This window comes from Engystomops pustulosus, unplaced genomic scaffold (assembly GCF_040894005.1).
Source record: "Engystomops pustulosus unplaced genomic scaffold, aEngPut4.maternal MAT_SCAFFOLD_85, whole genome shotgun sequence".
NCBI lineage: Eukaryota > Metazoa > Chordata > Amphibia > Anura > Leptodactylidae > Engystomops > Engystomops pustulosus.
In genome coordinates, this window is record NW_027284972.1 from 242,523 (window position 1) to 259,061 (window position 16,539).

General features: G+C 53.2%; 1 protein-coding gene across 2 annotated transcripts in view; it reads left to right on the forward strand.

The window, feature by feature from the left end:
• Positions 1 to 2,939: 2,939 nt before the first annotated feature.
• The window catches only part of BRD3OS (BRD3 opposite strand), a 30,322-nt gene continuing 16,722 nt past the window's right edge, over positions 2,940 to 16,539 (forward strand). The window contains exon 1 of one of the 2 annotated variants that reach the window (XM_072131522.1): positions 2,940 to 3,093. The gene's annotated coding sequence lies outside the window, so the exon portion shown is untranslated. Of the gene's footprint in view, positions 3,188 to 16,539 lie in introns of both variants that reach the window. The other variant, XM_072131521.1, reaches the window with a different exon arrangement.

Here is a 16,539-nt window from a genome sequence, read left to right on the forward strand (position 1 = left end):
CCTGTGTGATACTGTCTGCTGAGATGTGTATCTAATCCTATCCTGTGTGATAGTCTGCTGAGCTGTGTATCTAATCCTATCCTGTGTGATACTGTCTGCTGAGCTGTGTATCTAATCCTATCCTGTGTGATGCTGTCTGCTGAACTGTGTATCTAATCCTATCCTGTGTGATACGGTCTGCTGAGCTGTGTATCTAATCCTCTCCTGTGTGATAGAGTCTGCTGAGATATGTATCTAATCCTATCCTGTGTGATACTGTCTGCTGAGCTGTGTATCTAATCCTCTCCTGTGCGATACTGTCTGCTGAGCTGTGTATCTAATCCTCTCCTGTGTGATACTGTCTGCTGAGCTGTGTATCTAATCCTATCCTGTGTGATACTTTCTGCTGAGCTATGTATCTAATCCTCTCCTGTGTGATACTGCCTGCTGAGCTGTGTATCTAATCCTATCCTGTGTGATACTGTCTGCTGAGCTGTGTATCTAATCCCATCCTGTGTGATACTGTATGCTGAGCTGTGTATCTAATCCTATCCTGTGTGATACTGCCTGCTGAGCTGTGTATCTAATCCTAACCTGTGTGATACTGACTGCTGAGCTGTGTATCTAATCCTCTCCTGTGTGATACTGTCTGCTGAGCTGTGTATCTAATCCTATCCTGTGTGATAGTCTGCTGAGCTGTGTATCTAATCCAATCATGTGTGATACTGCCTGCTGAGCTGTGAATCTAATCCTCTCCTGTGTGATACTGTCTGCTGAGCTGTGTATCTAATCCCATCCTGTGTGATACTCACTGCTGAGCTGTGTATCTGATCCTATCCTGTGTGATACTGCCTGCTGAGCTGTGTATCTAATCCCATCCTGTGTGATACTGCCTGCTGAGCTGTGTATCTAATCATATCCTGTGTGATACTGCCTGCTGAGCAGTGTATCTAATCCAATCATGTGTCATACTGCCTGCTGAGCTGTGTATCTAATCCTCTCCTGTGTGATACTGTCTGCTGAGCTGTGTATCTCATCCTATCCTGTGTGATACTGACTGCTGAGCTGTGTATCTAATCCTATCCTGTGTGATACTGACTGCTAAGCTGTGCATCTAATCCTATCCTGTGTGATACAGTCTGCTGAGCTGTGTATCTAATCCTATCCTGTGTGATACTGTCTGCTGTGCCGTGTATCTAATCCTATCCTGTGTGATACAGTCTGCTGAGCTGTGTATCTAATCCTATCCTGTGTGATACTGTCTGCTGAGCCGTGTATCTAATCCTATCCTGTGTGATACTGTCTGCTGAGATGTGTATCTAATCCTATCCTGTGTGATGCTGTCTGCTGAGCTGTGTATCTAATCCTATCCTGTGTGATACTGTCTGCTGAGCTGTGTATCTAATCCTATCCTGTGTGATACTGTCTGCTGAGCTGTGTATCTAATCCTATCCTGTGTGATACAGTCTGCTGAGCTGTGTATCTAATCCTATCCTGTGTGATACTGTCTGCTGTGCCGTGTATCTAATCCTATCCTGTGTGATACAGTCTGCTGAGCTGTGTATCTAATCCTATCCTGTGTGATACTGTCTGCTGAGCCGTGTATCTAATCCTATCCTGTGTGATACTGTCTGCTGAGCTGTGTATCTAATCCTATCCTGTGTGATGCTGTCTGCTGAGCTGTGTATCTAATCCTATCCTGTGTGATACTGTCTGCTGAGCTGTGTATCTAATCCTATCCTGTGTGACACTGTCTGCTGAGCTGTGTATCTAATCCTATCCTGTGTGATACTGACTGCTGAGCTGTGCATCTAATCCTATCATGTGTGATACTGACTGCTGAGCCGTGTATCTAATCTCATCCTGTGTGATACTGTCTGCTGAGCTGAGTATCTAATCCCATCTGGTGTGATACTGTCTGCTGAGCTGTGTATCTAATCCTCTCCTATGTGATACTGTCTTCTGAGCTGTGTATCTAAACCTATCCTGTGATACTGTCTGCTGAGATGTGTATCTAATCCTATCCTGTGTGATACTGACTGCTGAGCTGTGTATCTAATCCTCTCCTGTGTGATACTGTCTGCTGATCTGTGCATCTAATCCTGTCCTGTGTGATACTGTCTGCTGATCTGTGCATCTAATCCTGTCCTGTGTGATACTGTCTGCTGAGATGTGTATCTAATCCTATCCTGTGTGATACTGTCTGCTGAGCTGTGCATCTAATCCTATCCTGTGTGATACTGACTGCTGATCTGTGTATCTAATCCTCTCCTGTGTGATACTGACTGCTGAGCTGTGTATCTAATCCTATCCTCTGTGATACTGACTGCTGAGCTGTGTATCTAATCCTCTCCTGTGTGATACTGTCTTCTGAGCTGTGAATCTAAACATATCCTGTGTTATACTGCTGAGCTGTGTATCTAATCCTATCCTGTGTGATACTGTCTGCTGTGCCGTGTATCTAATCCTGTCCTGTATTATACTGTCTGCTGATCTGTGTATCTAATCCTCTCCTGTGTGATACTGACTGCTGAGCTGTGTATCTAATCCTCTCCTGTGTGATACTGTCTGCTGAGCTGTGTATCTAATCCTATCCTGTGTGATACTGACTGCTGAGCTGTGTATCTAATCCTATCCTGTGTGATACCGTCTGCTGAACTGTGTATCTAATCCTATCCTGTGTGATACTGACTGCTGAGCTGTGTATCTAATCCTCTCCTGTGTGATACTGTCTGCTGAGCTGTGTATCTAAGCCTATCCTGTGTGATACTGATTGCTGAGCTGTGTATCTAATCCTATCCTGTGTGATACTGCCTGCTGAGCTGTGTATCTAATCCTATCCTGTGTGATACTGTCTGCTGAGCTGTGTATCTAATCCTATCCTGTGTGATACTGTCTTTAGCTGTGTATCTAATCCTAACTGCATATGTGCCGCCTCTTCCTTACCCCCACACCGGAAGTCTCCTGTACGTACTATAATTGCATCCCCTCACCCCTCACTCCTGGGGCATCAGGGCCTCCTGTTGCCTGTTCGGGCACTTATGAGGCGGTGACCCCGGAGATGGCCCTGTGGTGGCTGCGCCCATCTCTACCGGCCCCATACACTGCAGTCAGGTAGGAACTTTCAGACAGCGGCGCCGTGTCCGGGGAGCAGATAGGAAGCTGCACCTCATGTTACCATGGTAGCGGGAGCTCAGAAGTCTGAAAGGTGAGCGGCCAAATCCAGAGGCCAAAGAGGAGGAAGAGAGGAGGGGGAAGTGCTTACCCCAGGAGGAGGACAGGAGGGGGAAGTGCTTACCCCAGGAGGAGGACAGGAGGGGGAAGTGCTTACCCCAGGAGGAGGACAGGAGGGGGAAGTGCTTACCCCAGGAGGAGGACAGGAGGGGGAAGTGCTGACACTAGGAGGAGGACAGGAGGAGGATGTACTGACACTAGGAGGAGGACAGGAGGAGGATGTACTGACACTAGGAGGACAGGAGGAGGATGTACTGACACTTGGAGGAGGACAGGAGGAGGATGTACTGACACTAGGAGGAGGACAGGAGGAGGATGTACTGACATTAGGAGGAGGACAGGAGGAGGATGTACTGACACTAGGAGGAGGACAGGAGGAGGATGTACTGACACTAGGAGGAGGACAGGAGGAGGATGTACTGACACTAGGAGGAGGACAGGAGGAGGATGTACTGACACTAGGAGGAGGATGTACTGACACTAGGAGGAGGACAGGAGGAGGATGTACTGACACTAGGAGGAGGACAGGAGGAGGATGTACTGACACTAGGAGGAGGACAGGAGGAGGATGTACTGACACCAGGAGGAGGACAGGAGGAGGATGTACTGACACTAGGAGGAGGACAGGAGGAGGATGTACTGACACTAGGAGGAGGACAGGAGGAGGATGTACTGACACTAGGAGGAGGACAGGAGGAGGATGTACTGACACTAGGAGGAGGACAGGAGGAGGATGTACTGACACTAGGAGGAGGACAGGAGGAGGATGTACTGACACTAGGAGGAGGACAGGAGGAGGATGTACTGACACTAGGAGGAGGGCAGGAGGAGGATGTACTGACACTAGGAGGAGGGCAGGAGGATGTACTGACACTAGGAGGAGGACAGGAGGAGGATGTACTGACACTAGGAGGAGGACAGGAGGAGGATGTACTGACACTAGGAGGAGGACAGGAGGAGGATGTACTGACACTAGGAGGAGGACAGGAGGAGGATGTACTGACACTAGGAGGAGGACAGGAGGAGGATGTACTGACACTAGGAGGAGGACAGGAGGAGGATGTACTGACACTAGGAGGAGGACAGGAGGAGGATGTACTGACACTAGGAGGAGGACAGGAGGAGGATGTACTGACACTAGGAGGAGGACAGGAGGGGGATGTACTGACACTAGGAGGAGGACAGGAGGAGGATGTACTGACACTAGGAGGAGGACAGGAGGAGGATGTACTGACACTAGGAGGAGGACAGGAGGAGGATGTACTGACACTAGGAGGACAGGAGGAGGATGTACTGACACTAGGAGGAGGACAGGAGGAGGATGTACTGACACTAGGAGGAGGATGTACTGACACTAGGAGGAGGACAGGAGGAGGATGTACTGACACTAGGAGGAGGACAGGAGGAGGATGTACTGACACTAGGAGGAGGACAGGAGGAGGATGTACTGACACTAGGAGGAGGACAGGAGGAGGATGTACTGACACTAGGAGGAGGATGTACTGACACTAGGAGGAGGACAGGAGGAGGATGTACTGACACTAGGAGGAGGACAGGAGGAGGATGTACTGACACTAGGAGGAGGACAGGAGGAGGATGTACTGACACCAGGAGGAGGACAGGAGGAGGATGTACTGACACTAGGAGGAGGACAGGAGGAGGATGTACTGACACTAGGAGGAGGACAGGAGGAGGATGTACTGACACTAGGAGGAGGACAGGAGGAGGATGTACTGACACTAGGAGGAGGACAGGAGGAGGATGTACTGACACTAGGAGGAGGACAGGAGGAGGATGTACTGACACTAGGAGGAGGACAGGAGGAGGATGTACTGACACTAGGAGGAGGGCAGGAGGAGGATGTACTGACACTAGGAGGAGGGCAGGAGGATGTACTGACACTAGGAGGAGGACAGGAGGAGGATGTACTGACACTAGGAGGAGGACAGGAGGAGGATGTACTGACACTAGGAGGAGGACAGGAGGAGGATGTACTGACACTAGGAGGAGGACAGGAGGAGGATGTACTGACACTAGGAGGAGGACAGGAGGAGGATGTACTGACACTAGGAGGAGGACAGGAGGAGGATGTACTGACACTAGGAGGAGGACAGGAGGAGGATGTACTGACACTAGGAGGAGGACAGGAGGAGGATGTACTGACACTAGGAGGAGGACAGGAGGGGGATGTACTGACACTAGGAGGAGGACAGGAGGAGGATGTACTGACACTAGGAGGAGGACAGGAGGAGGATGTACTGACACTAGGAGGAGGACAGGAGGAGGATGTACTGACACTAGGAGGACAGGAGGAGGATGTACTGACACTAGGAGGAGGACAGGAGGAGGATGTACTGACACTAGGAGGAGGACAGGAGGAGGATGTACTGACACTAGGAGGAGGACAGGAGGAGGATGTACTGACACTAGGAGGAGGACAGGAGGAGGATGTACTGACACTAGGAGGAGGACAGGAGGAGGATGTACTGACACCAGGAGGAGGACAGGAGGAGGATGTACTGACACTAGGAGGAGGACAGGAGGAGGATGTACTGACACTAGGAGGAGGACAGGAGGAGGATGTACTGACACTAGGAGGAGGACAGGAGGAGGATGTACTGACACTAGGAGGAGGACAGGAGGGGGATGTACTGACACTAGGAGGAGGACAGGAGGAGGATGTACTGACACTAGGAGGAGGACAGGAGGGGGATGTACTGACACTAGGAGGAGGACAGGAGGAGGATGTACTGACACTAGGAGGAGGACAGGAGGAGGATGTACTGACACTAGGAGGAGGACAGGAGGAGGATGTACTGACACTAGGAGGAGGACAGGAGGAGGATGTACTGACACTAGGAGGAGGACAGGAGGAGGATGTACTGACACTAGGAGGAGGACAGGAGGAGGATGTACTGACACTAGGAGGAGGACAGGAGGGGATGTACTGACACTAGGAGGAGGACAGGAGGAGGATGTACTGACACTAGGAGGAGGACAGGAGGGGGATGTACTGACACTAGGAGGAGGACAGGAGGAGGATGTACTGACACTAGGAGGAGGACAGGAGGAGGATGTACTGACACTAGGAGGAGGACAGGAGGAGGATGTACTGACACTAGGAGGAGGACAGGAGGAGGATGTACTGACACTAGGAGGAGGACAGGAGGAGGATGTACTGACACTAGGAGGAGGACAGGAGGAGGATGTACTGACACTAGGAGGAGGACAGGGGGAGGATGTACTGACACTAGGAGGAGGACAGGAGGAGGATGTACTGACACTAGGAGGAGGACAGGAGGGGGAAGTGCTGACACTAGGTGGAGGACAGGAGGAGGATGTACTGACACTAGGAGGAGGACAGGAGGAGGATGCACTGACACTAGGAGGAGGACAGGAGGAGGATGTACTGACACTAGGAGGAGGACAGGGGGAGGATGTACTGACACTAGGAGGAGGACAGGAGGAGGATGTACTGACACTAGGAGGAGGACAGGGGGGGAAGTGCTGACACTAGGTGGAGGACAGGAGGAGGATGTACTGACACTAGGAGGAGGACAGGAGGAGGATGCACTGACACTGGGAGGAGGACAGGAGGAGGATGTACTGACACTAGGAGGAGGACAGGAGGAGGATGTACTGACACTAGGAGGAGGACAGGAGGAGGATGCACTGACACTAGGAGGAGGACAGGAGGAGGATGTACTGACACTAGGAGGAGGACAGGAGGAGGATGTACTGACACTAGGAGGAGGACAGGAGGAGGATGTACTGACACTAGGAGGAGGACAGGAGGAGGATGTACTGACACTAGGAGGAGGACAGGAGGAGGATGTACTGACACTAGGAGGAGGACAGGAGGGGGATGTACTGACACTAGGAGGAGGACAGGAGGAGGATGTACTGACACTAGGAGGAGGACAGGAGGAGGATGTACTGACACTAGGAGGAGGACAGGAGGAGGATGTACTGACACTAGGAGGAGGACAGGAGGAGGATGTACTGACACTAGGAGGAGGACAGGAGGAGGATGTACTGACACTAGGAGGAGGACAGGAGGAGGATGTACTGACACTAGGAGGAGGACAGGAGGGGGATGTACTGACACTAGGAGGAGGACAGGAGGAGGATGTACTGACACTAGGAGGAGGACAGGAGGAGGATGTACTGACACTAGGAGGAGGACAGGGGGAGGATGTACTGACACTAGGAGGAGGACAGGAGGAGGATGTACTGACACTAGGAGGAGGACAGGAGGAGGATGTACTGACACTAGGAGGAGGACAGGAGGAGGATGTACTGACACTAGGAGGAGGACAGGAGGAGGATGTACTGACACTAGGAGGAGGACAGGAGGAGGATGTACTGACACTAGGAGGAGGACAGGAGGAGGATGTACTGACACTAGGAGGAGGACAGGAGGAGGATGTACTGACACTAGGAGGAGGACAGGAGGAGGATGTACTGACACTAGGAGGAGGACAGGAGGAGGATGTACTGACACTAGGAGGAGGACAGGAGGAGGATGTACTGACACTAGGAGGAGGACAGGAGGAGGATGTACTGACACTAGGAGGAGGACAGGAGGAGGATGTACTGACACTAGGAGGAGGACAGGAGGAGGATGTACTGACACTAGGAGGAGGACAGGAGGAGGATGTACTGACACTAGGAGGAGGACAGGAGGAGGATGTACTGACACTAGGAGGAGGACAGGAGGAGGATGTACTGACACTAGGAGGAGGACAGGAGGAGGATGTACTGACACTAGGAGGAGGATGTACTGACACTAGGAGGAGGATGTACTGACACTAGGAGGAGGATGTACTGACACTAGGAGGACAGGAGGAGGATGTACTGACACTAGGAGGAGGACAGGAGGAGGATGTACTGACACTAGGAGGAGGACAGGAGGAGGATGTACTGACACTAGGAGGAGGACAGGAGGGGGATGTACTGACACTAGGAGGAGGACAGGAGGAGGATGTACTGACACTAGGAGGAGGACAGGAGGAGGATGCACTGACACTAGGAGGAGGACAGGAGGAGGATGTACTGACACTAGGAGGAGGACAGGAGGAGGATGTACTGACACTAGGAGGAGGACAGGAGGAGGATGTACTGACACTAGGAGGAGGACAGGAGGAGGATGTACTGACACTAGGAGGAGGACAGGAGGATGTACTGACACTAGGAGGAGGACAGGAGGAGGATGTACTGACACTAGGAGGAGGACAGGAGGAGGATGTACTGACACTAGGAGGAGGACAGGAGGAGGAAGTACTGACACTAGGAGGAGGACAGGAGGAGGATGTACTGACACTAGGAGGAGGACAGGAGGGGGATGTACTGACACTAGGAGGAGGACAGGAGGGGGATGTACTGACACTAGGAGGAGGACAGGAGGAGGATGTACTGACACTAGGAGGAGGACAGGAGGGGGATGTACTGACACTAGGAGGACAGGAGGAGGATGTACTGACACTAGGAGGAGGACAGGAGGAGGATGTACTGACACTAGGAGGAGGACAGGAGGAGGATGTACTGACACTAGGAGGAGGACAGGAGGAGGATGTACTGACACTAGGAGGAGGACAGGAGGAGGATGTACTGACACTAGGAGGAGGACAGGAGGAGGATGTACTGACACTAGAAGGAGGACAGGAGGGGGATGTACTGACACTAGGAGGAGGACAGGAGGAGGATGTACTGACACTAGGAGGAGGACAGGAGGAGGATGTACTGACACTAGGAGGAGGACAGGAGGAGGATGTACTGACACTAGGAGGAGGACAGGAGGAGGATGTACTGACACTAGGAGGAGGACAGGAGGAGGATGTACTGACACTAGGAGGAGGACAGGAGGAGGATGTACTGACACTAGGAGGAGGACAGGAGGAGGATGTACTGACACTAGGAGGAGGACAGGAGGAGGATGTACTGACACTAGGAGGAGGACAGGAGGAGGATGTACTGACACTAGGAGGAGGACAGGAGGAGGATGTACTGACACTAGGAGGAGGACAGGAGGAGGATGTACTGACACTAGGAGGAGGACAGGAGGAGGATGTACTGACACTAGGAGGAGGACAGGAGGAGGATGTACTGACACTAGGAGGAGGACAGGAGGAGGATGTACTGACACTAGGAGGAGGACAGGAGGAGGATGTACTGACACTAGGAGGAGGACAGGAGGAGGATGTACTGACACTAGGGGGAGGACAGGAGGAGGATGTACTGACACTAGGAGGAGGACAGGAGGAGGATGTACTGACACTAGGAGGAGGACAGGAGGAGGATGTACTGACACTAGGAGGAGGACAGGAGGAGGATGTACTGACACTAGGAGGAGGACAGGAGGAGGATGTACTGACACTAGGAGGAGGACAGGAGGAGGATGTACTGACACTAGGAGGAGGACAGGAGGAGGATGTACTGACACTAGGAGGAGGACAGGAGGAGGATGTACTGACACTAGGGGGAGGACAGGAGGAGGATGTACTGACACTAGGAGGAGGACAGGAGGGGGATGTACTGACACTAGGAGGAGGACAGGAGGAGGATGTACTGACACTAGGAGGAGGACAGGAGGAGGATGTACTGACACTAGGAGGAGGACAGGAGGAGGATGTACTGACACTAGGAGGAGGACAGGAGGAGGATGTACTGACACTAGGAGGAGGACAGGAGGAGGATGTACTGACACTAGGAGGAGGACAGGAGGAGGATGTACTGACACTAGGAGGAGGACAGGAGGAGGATGCACTGACACTAGGAGGAGGACAGGAGGAGGATGTACTGACACTAGGAGGAGGACAGGAGGGGGATGTACTGACACTAGGAGGAGGACAGGAGGAGGATGTACTGACACTAGGAGGAGGACAGGAGGAGGATGTACTGACACTAGGAGGAGGACAGGAGGAGGATGCACTGACACTAGGAGGAGGACAGGAGGAGGATGTACTGACACTAGGAGGAGGACAGGAGGAGGATGTACTGACACTAGGAGGAGGACAGGAGGAGGATGTACTGACACTAGGAGGAGGACAGGAGGAGGATGTACTGACACTAGGAGGAGGACAGGAGGAGGATGTACTGACACTAGGAGGAGGACAGGAGGAGGATGTACTGACACTAGGGGGAGGACAGGAGGAGGATGTACTGACACTAGGAGGAGGACAGGAGGAGGATGTACTGACACTAGGAGGAGGACAGGAGGAGGATGTACTGACACTAGGAGGAGGACAGGAGGAGGATGTACTGACACTAGGAGGAGGACAGGAGGAGGATGTACTGACACTAGGAGGAGGACAGGAGGAGGATGTACTGACACTAGGAGGAGGACAGGAGGGGGATGTACTGACACTAGGGGGAGGACAGGAGGAGGATGTACTGACACTAGGAGGAGGACAGGAGGGGGATGTGCTGACACTAGGAGGAGGACAGGAGGGGGATGTGCTGACACTAGGAGGAGGATGTACTGACACTAGGAGGGGGAAGTACTGACACTAGGAGGAGGACAGCAGGGGGAAGTGCTGACACTAGGTGGAGGACAGGAGGAGGATGTACTGACACTAGGAGGAGGACAGGAGGAGGATGCACTGACACTAGGAGGAGGACAGGAGGAGGATGCACTGACACTAGGAGGAGGACAGGAGGAGGATGTACTGACACTAGGAGGAGGACAGGAGGAGGATGTACTGACACTAGGAGGAGGACAGGAGGAGGATGTACTGACACTAGGAGGAGGACAGGAGGAGGATGTACTGACACTAGGAGGACAGGAGGAGGATGTACTGACACTAGGAGGAGGACAGGAGGAGGATGTACTGAAACTAGGAGGAGGACAGGAGGAGGATGTACTGACACTAGGAGGAGGACAGGAGGAGGATGTACTGACACTAGGAGGAGGACAGGAGGAGGATGTACTGACACTAGGAGGAGGACAGGAGGGGGAAGTGCTGACACTAGGAGGAGGACAGGAGGGGGATGTACTGACACTAGGAGGAGGACAGGAGGGGGATGTACTGACACTAGGAGGAGGACAGGAGGAGGATGTACTGACACTAGGAGGAGGACAGGAGGAGGATGTACTGACACTAGGAGGACAGGAGGGGGATGTACTGACACTAGGAGGAGGACAGGAGGAGGATGTACTGACACTAGGAGGAGGACAGGAGGAGGATGTACTGACACTAGGAGGAGGACAGGAGGGGGATGTACTGACACTAGGAGGAGGACAGGAGGAGGATGTACTGACACTAGGAGGAGGACAGGAGGAGGATGTACTGACACTAGGAGGAGGACAGGAGGAGGATGTACTGACACTAGGAGGAGGACAGGAGGAGGATGTACTGACACTAGGAGGAGGACAGGAGGAGGATGTACTGACACTAGGAGGAGGATGTACTGACACTAGGAGGAGGAAGGATGTACTGACACTAGGAGGAGGAGGATGTACTGACACTAGGAGGACAGGAGGAGGATGTACTGACACTAGGAGGAGGACAGGAGGAGGATGTACTGACACTAGGAGGAGGACAGGAGGAGGATGTACTGACACTAGGAGGAGGACAGGAGGAGGATGTACTGACACTAGGAGGAGGACAGGAGGAGGATGTACTGACACTAGGAGGAGGACAGGAGGAGGATGTACTGACACTAGGAGGAGGACAGGAGGAGGATGTACTGACACTAGGAGGAGGACAGGAGGAGGATGTACTGACACTAGGAGGAGGACAGGAGGAGGATGTACTGACACTAGGAGGAGGACAGGAGGAGGATGTACTGACACTAGGAGGAGGACAGGAGGAGGATGTACTGACACTAGGAGGAGGACAGGAGGAGGATGTACTGACACTAGGAGGAGGACAGGAGGAGGATGTACTGACACTAGGAGGAGGACAGGAGGAGGATGTACTGACACTAGGAGGAGGACAGGAGGAGGATGTACTGACACTAGGAGGAGGACAGGAGGAGGATGTACTGACACTAGGAGGAGGACAGGAGGAGGATGTACTGACACTAGGAGGAGGACAGGAGGAGGATGTACTGACACTAGGAGGAGGACAGGAGGAGGATGTACTGACACTAGGAGGAGGACAGGAGGAGGATGTACTGACACTAGGAGGAGGACAGGAGGAGGATGTACTGACACTAGGAGGAGGACAGGAGGAGGATGTACTGACACTAGGAGGAGGACAGGAGGAGGATGTACTGACACTAGGAGGAGGACAGGAGGAGGATGTACTGACACTAGGAGGAGGACAGGAGGAGGATGTACTGACACTAGGAGGAGGACAGGAGGAGGATGTACTGACACTAGGAGGAGGACAGGAGGGGGATGTACTGACACTAGGAGGAGGACAGGAGGAGGATGTACTGACACTAGGAGGAGGACAGGAGGAGGATGTACTGACACTAGGAGGAGGACAGGAGGAGGATGTACTGACACTAGGAGGAGGACAGGAGGAGGATGTACTGACACTAGGAGGAGGACAGGAGGAGGATGTACTGACACTAGGAGGAGGACAGGAGGAGGATGTACTGACACTAGGAGGAGGACAGGAGGAGGATGTACTGACACTAGGAGGAGGACAGGAGGAGGATGTACTGACACTAGGAGGAGGACAGGAGGAGGATGTACTGACACTAGGAGGAGGACAGGAGGAGGATGTACTGACACTAGGAGGAGGACAGGAGGAGGATGTACTGACACTAGGAGGAGGACAGGAGGAGGATGTACTGACACTAGGAGGAGGACAGGAGGAGGATGTACTGACACTAGGAGGAGGACAGGAGGAGGATGTACTGACACTAGGAGGAGGACAGGAGGAGGATGTACTGACACTAGGAGGAGGACAGGAGGAGGATGTACTGACACTAGGAGGAGGACAGGAGGAGGATGTACTGACACTAGGAGGAGGACAGGAGGAGGATGTACTGACACTAGGAGGAGGACAGGAGGAGGATGTACTGACACTAGGAGGAGGACAGGAGGAGGATGTACTGACACTAGGAGGAGGACAGGAGGAGGATGTACTGACACTAGGAGGAGGACAGGAGGAGGATGTACTGACACTAGGAGGAGGACAGGAGGAGGATGTACTGACACTAGGAGGAGGACAGGAGGAGGATGTACTGACACTAGGAGGAGGACAGGAGGAGGATGTACTGACACTAGGAGGAGGACAGGAGGAGGATGTACTGACACTAGGAGGAGGACAGGGGAGGATGTACTGACACTAGGAGGAGGACAGGAGGAGGATGTACTGACACTAGGAGGAGGACAGGAGGAGGATGTACTGACACTAGGAGGAGGACAGGAGGAGGATGTACTGACACTAGGAGGAGGACAGGAGGAGGATGTACTGACACTAGGAGGAGGACAGGAGGGGGATGTACTGACACTAGGAGGAGGACAGGAGGAGGATGTACTGACACTAGGAGGAGGACAGGAGGAGGATGTACTGACACTAGGAGGAGGACAGGAGGAGGATGTACTGACACTAGGAGGAGGACAGGAGGAGGATGTACTGACACTAGGAGGAGGACAGGAGGAGGATGTACTGACACTAGGAGGAGGACAGGAGGAGGATGTACTGACACTAGGAGGAGGACAGGAGGAGGATGTACTGACACTAGGAGGAGGACAGGAGGAGGATGTACTGACACTAGGAGGAGGACAGGAGGAGGATGTACTGACACTAGGAGGAGGATGTACTGACACTAGGAGGAGGATGTACTGACACTAGGAGGAGGATGTACTGACACTAGGAGGAGGACAGGAGGAGGATGTACTGACACTAGGAGGAGGACAGGAGGAGGATGCACTGACACTAGGAGGAGGACAGGAGGAGGATGTACTGACACTAGGAGGAGGACAGGAGGAGGATGTACTGACACTAGGAGGAGGACAGGAGGAGGATGTACTGACACTAGGAGGAGGACAGGAGGAGGATGTACTGACACTAGGAGGAGGACAGGAGGAGGATGTACTGACACTAGGAGGAGGACAGGAGGGGGATGTACTGACACTAGGAGGAGGACAGGAGGAGGATGTACTGACACTAGGAGGAGGACAGGAGGAGGATGTACTGACACTAGGAGGAGGACAGGAGGAGGATGTACTGACACTAGGAGGAGGACAGGAGGAGGATGTACTGACACTAGGAGGAGGACAGGAGGAGGATGTACTGACACTAGGAGGAGGACAGGAGGAGGATGTACTGACACTAGGGGGAGGACAGGAGGAGGATGTACTGACACTAGGAGGAGGATGTACTGACACTAGGAGGAGGACAGGAGGAGGATGTACTGACACTAGGAGGAGGACAGGAGGAGGATGTACTGACACTAGGAGGAGGACAGGAGGGGGAAGTGCTGACACTAGGAGGAGGACAGGAGGAGGATGTACTGACACTAGGAGGAGGACAGGAGGAGGATGCACTGACACTAGGAGGAGGACAGGAGGAGGATGCACTGAACTAGGGGGAGACAGGAGGAGGATGTACTGACACTAGGAGGAGGACAGGAGGAGGATGTACTGACACCAGGAGGAGGACAGGAGGAGGATGTACTGACACTAGGAGGAGGACAGGAGGAGGATGTACTGACACTAGGAGGAGGACAGGAGGAGGATGTACTGACACTAGGGGGAGGACAGGAGGAGGATGTACTGACACTAGGAGGAGGACAGGAGGAGGATGTACTGACACTAGGAGAGGACAGGAGGAGGATGTACTGACACTAGGGAGGAGGACAGGAGGAGGATGTACTGACACTAGGAGGACAGGAGGAGGATGTACTGACACTAGGAGGAGGACAGGAGGAGGATGTACTGACACTAGGAGGAGGACAGGAGGGGGGATGTACTGACACTAGGAGGAGGAACAGAGGAGGATGTACTGACACTAGGAGGAGGATGTACTGACACTAGGAGGACAGGAGGAGGATGTACTGACACTAGGAGGAGGACAGGAGGAGGATGTACTGACACTAGGAGGAGGACAGGAGGGGGATGTACTGACACTAGGAGGACAGGAGGAGGATGTACTGACACTAGGAGGAGGACAGGAGGAGGATGTACTGACACTAGGAGGAGGACAGGAGGAGGATGTACTGACACTAGGAGGAGGACAGGAGGAGGATGTACTGACACTAGGAGGAGGACAGGAGGAGGATGTACTGACACTAGGAGGAGGACAGGAGGAGGATGTACTGACACTAGGAGGAGGACAGGAGGAGGATGTACTGACACTAGGAGGAGGACAGGAGGAGGATGTACTGACACTAGGAGGAGGACAGGAGGAGGATGTACTGACACTAGGAGGAGGACAGGAGGAGGATGTACTGACACTAGGAGGGACAGGAGGAGGATGTACTGACACTAGGAGGAGGACAGGAGGAGGATGTACTGACACTAGGAGGAGGCAGGAGAGGATGTACTGACACTAGGAGGAGGACAGGAGGAGGATGTACTGACACTAGGAGGAGGACAGGAGGAGGATGTACTGACACTAGGAGGAGGACAGGAGGAGGATGTACTGACACTAGGAGGAGGACAGGAGGAGGATGTACTGACACTAGGAGGAGGACAGGAGGAGGATGTACTGACACTAGGAGGAGGACAAGGAGGAGGATGTACTGACACTAGGAGGAGGACAGGAGGAGGATGTACTGACACTAGGAGGAGGACAGGAGGAGGATGTACTGACACTAGGAGGAGGACAGGAGGAGGATGTACTGACACTAGGAGGAGGACAGGAGGAGGATGTACTGACACTAGGAGGAGGACAGGAGGAGGATGTACTGACACTAGGAGGGAGGATGTACTGACACAGGAGGAGGATGTACTGACACTAGGGGAGGACAGGAGGAGGATGTACTGACACTAGGAGGAGACAGGAGGAGGATGTACTGACACTAGGAGGAGGACAGGAGGAGGATGTACTGACACTAGGAGGACAGGAGGGGGATGTACTGACACTAGGAGGAGGACAGGAGGAGGATGTACTGACACTAGGAGGAGCAGGAGGAGGATGTACTGACACTAGGAGGAGGACAGGAGGAGGATGTACTGACACTAGGAGGAGGACATAGAGGAGGATGTACTGACACTAGGAGGACAGGAGGAGGATGTACTGACACTAGGAGGAGGACCAGGAGGAGGATGTACTGACACTAGGAGAGGATGTACTGACACTAGGAGGAGGACAGGAGGAGGATGTACTGACACTAGGAGGAGGACAGGAGGGAGGATGTACTGACACTAGGAGGAGAGGATGTACTGACACTAGGAGGAGGACAGGAGGGGGATGTACTGAC